The sequence below is a fragment of the Saccostrea echinata genome, unplaced genomic scaffold (genome assembly GCF_033153115.1).
Source record: "Saccostrea echinata isolate AGI-Se365-2 ecotype Australia unplaced genomic scaffold, CSIRO_AGI_Sech_v1 ptg000001l, whole genome shotgun sequence".
Lineage (NCBI taxonomy): Eukaryota > Metazoa > Mollusca > Bivalvia > Ostreida > Ostreidae > Saccostrea > Saccostrea echinata.
Window position 1 is genome coordinate 21,505,529 of NW_026889750.1, and position 4,057 is coordinate 21,509,585.

The 4,057-nt window shown below is 31.5% G+C and overlaps 1 long non-coding RNA gene across 1 annotated transcript; it reads right to left on the reverse strand.

Annotated features, from left to right (window-relative positions):
- On the reverse strand, positions 1-3,772 carry LOC133198773 (uncharacterized). The gene is made up of 3 exons (XR_009722595.1): positions 3,466-3,772; positions 1,574-1,691; positions 1-547 (listed from the first exon to the last, which is right to left on the reverse strand). It is a non-coding gene; the product is annotated as an uncharacterized LOC133198773 (long non-coding RNA).
- Positions 3,773-4,057: the final 285 nt, after the last annotated feature.

A 4,057-nucleotide genomic window follows, 5' to 3' on the forward strand; every position in this document is an offset into this window, starting at 1 on the left:
GGATGATAAATGAACTTTTTTTTTTATTCTTAATCACTTCCAGGATATTATATTTCTTTTAACATGTTAACCAGTATATGCAAGTTTGACTATTTTTTTGTGAAACTTTCTTTAAAGATATAAGGTATAATTTTATAAATAAGCTTCAATTCTAACAATATAACTCTAATATAACTCTCTAAGATATTTGAGACCTGTGTTCTTAGCATGGGTTAGATAAAACACTAAAACACTAAACACAATAATATCCTGTATCAAGATCCCAAAATGTTCTTCATTGTAAACTCGTGGAAAGTTCAAATATGTATTTTTGTTTGGTCATCATATTTTCTTTTTCAATGATGTTTGGAAAGTTCAAAGCATTTGTTCATACAACCATGGAATCAAAAATATTAACTTTCTTTAGTCATATCATATGAAACTAAATCACAGTCTTCACATGTTGCTGATATTTTCTCCAACACTGCTTTCCAAAAGATTAACTGTTGAGACAAACCAAGATGGACCAAAACCTCTGTCATTTGAATGATCTCCTTAACTTTGAAATCTGTAAAATATTAAATATAAATAATTTATAATATACCACTAAAAAAACAATACTGTTGATCACTCTCAAAGAGGGAACTTGAATTGAAAGTTAAATCTTTACATCATGACTAAGTAAAAAGCATGCAAAGACAGACATGTAAATTTCAGGGTCAAAGGCTACACATCCCTCAGCAATGATGGTCACATTGTAAATGTTGGTTAACACTGATTGTTGGACTGAATATATCTTATTTTAATTTACAATTAGTGTAGATCAGAGTAGTTTAATCCATATAGAGATATATGAGTCTAATCTGTATACAAAGAGATCAACCATAAATAAGATCAATTAAGGTAAACCCAAGTGATGGTCATGTCATCTTGCCTTGGGAAGTAGATGAGACAAGCATATAAGATCATAATTAAATAAAGCAAACAAGTACAAAATCTGAAGGTTAAATGACAAGGTAAGGATTTGATGGCAGAATTTTAAAAACCTGATATGATGACATGTGTGTTAGTAAGCTACAAGAAGATGATCAGAAACAGTTCCTTCCAAAAGAGATTGAAGTTTTCAATTATTTAAAAATAACCTCTGATGTGACTTCTTTTTTCAGTCACTGTTTACCTAACATTTGTTTTTTTATCGTTAAAGTCAACTGCAATATAAACAATTACTTTTATTGGGTTATAATGTGACATCACACATAAGGTTTGATTATTCATGATAACGATACTTAATTCGCTCAAGCAGCCTCGGGTAGGAGAGAGCTGTAGGCGGACTCCAACCATGGCTTGAGACAATGTGATGGACACATACACCACATTCACACAGACAAAATCTTTCTTTTCATCCAACCGCATATATATTTCTCATCATAAAAATTGTACATTCTTTCATTCTGTACACATAGAATAACATCTGAATCCAATCATACAAAATGAAATGACTAGTCAGCTCACTGTGATTATAACACCTACCTTATACCCTTATACACATGTCTATTAAATTTACAGAATCATTCCATTGTGATAAAAAACTTACTTTACAGGGGAGGTTTTTGGGAGGGCTCCAACACAGGTATCACATGATTATGAAATGCAGAAATTGACAGTCCAGAGAAAATATCTGAACAGTGTTCTTTTTTGTGAAACAAGGCATTCTGTAAACATGGTAAACATAGTTATAATAAATTTTAGGAAAAAAGTTCAAAAACAATTCTTTTAAGTCTAGATATTAATATTAATCTTTGTTGAACATGTTGAAGGGTGTCAGTGTTTTAACTGAATGGTATTTATTTCCTGAAACTGTGTCCGTTAAAACTTTTGTTCTATGAGACATTATAAGAATAGAGTTTTGCTTCCATCTCTCAAAATTATGTGAATTTGAATTTGATTATTGTTTGTTATCTTCATATTTCATTTAAAGTCTCTTCCATTTTTTTCTTTAAGCATTTTAACCTCAATGTGTCAAACTATACCAGATTTCTTAATTTTTTTTATTGGTCCCATCAGGATAGAAATACAATGTAACAAGGTTTGCCTGTACCATTAAAATGCAGGTCCTCCAAAAAAAAAAATAATAATAACCTTTGAGATAAAGTGGTGGCTACATGTACATTCATTTTTTTTTCAATTTTATACAAAAAATCTTAGAGGTTTCTACAAGAATATTATGGTATTTATGGATCAATACCAAGGTTTACCCCCCACCCCACCCCCAGCACCTTATCTCTTCCTTACAAGTGCAACCAACAACCTAAGTCTAATTGAGCATATGAAAAACTTTCATAAAATGAACATTCAATTAAAAATAAACATGCTTGGTAGCATTTGATTCAGCATGCTCAATGGTAACTTAAGATCAGGTAAGACCCCCTTATTATACTCCCTTTTTGATGAAACCAATGCCGTTGCAGAAATTCAAGTTTTCAATCTTAACCATTTCAACTAGAGAATATTAATTATTAATACTTTATGCAATTTTCATCTTTAAAAAAACCTATTTTTCAATTTTGCTGCAGTCTCTTCATTTGATGAACATTGAACAATTTACATATCAAGCAATAAGCAAATTAAGTTGACATCCTTGAAAATTTTTATCGTTTAATTTACTTTTCCCCATGAGAACTACATATACTGCACTAATCTGCAAATCAGAAGGTCCAAGTCCAAAATGATGGTTTGTATACATAGTACAAACTTATGTGAAAATTATTTATATAAATAATCAATAATACTTGCATCTCTTTTACAAAAAGTAAAACAAAAAAGCAATAAAATTTGAATATCAAAATTTTGATTTACAAATAACACATCTGATTTACCATATATGTGTACTACGTAGAGCCACTTCACTTAGCCGTCATTGGACATTTAACTTGGTGTGTCTGAGGCTCAATGAAGGATCTTACACAAAAATCGCTCATTAATGAAAACAAAATTCAGTTCTTTACTCTACTCATAATATTTGAAACCCTGTTTTTGACTGAACTATATTTTTATACAATGACGAATACTTTTAGTATTTTGAAACATAGTAACATTTATTAGAGGAACCTTAAATATTGCCCGCTACCAAATTGTGGTCTGCAAGAAACACGTGGAAATTCTCAGATCCTTTGTATAACGTTTAACCTTTTTAAAATTGATGTGCATTAGATCGCAGGCGTTGTCATACTCAAAATGTATTACTGATACTAGGAGTTATATCGTATTTCTGAGATAAGGCTCATAAATCACAATAAACACAACAAATCGACTTACCAGCTCCTACTTTCACTTTAGCCGAATATCGCATGACAGACCTCAGAAATAAACTACGCTGAGTGATTATAGTTCTTAATTTTCGTGCAATATTTTTCAATATTATATGACATTGTCCTACATTTGTAGGATTAATGTGCTTATTTGATAAAAGGTAATTAACAGCCTTACCTGCAAAAGAAATAACAGACGTTAAATTCAGTCGGAACTGCTAAAACTGGGCGCGTATTAATTTATCTGTCCATTGTAAAATCGAAGACGGAGCATTCCCTGATATGACGTAAACATCGATGTTACTTTTATAATAAACAATATTAAACATTTAGATCGAAACATTCTAATAGCTGGAGATGTTTAACGAAATATCTCTCTAATTGCTTTGTGTAATCGAGGTACTAGAGACATCAGATTACAGAAATAGTCAGTTGGTTTCAATACCGGAATGGCAGCCCCCCGATTTCGCATGGCGGACATGCCTAGTTGATGAAAAACAGACAGTTATGGAAAAAGTACGCACAGTATTGCTAGGAACGAAACAAATGGTTGTACCCATGACGTTCAACTATCTGCACATATACAACAAATGTCATGTTATTGTTTTGTTAGACCTGTAGCTGTGCAGTCCTGCAAGTGTAATATGCACATTATTGCTGCATGACACTGCAAGTGACAATCAAACTGCATACATATCAAGACAGCTTTCCAATGGAAGGTGTCATAGGTCAGTTTTCAAGAGTAAGCAAGAAGTATTTATTAAAATATT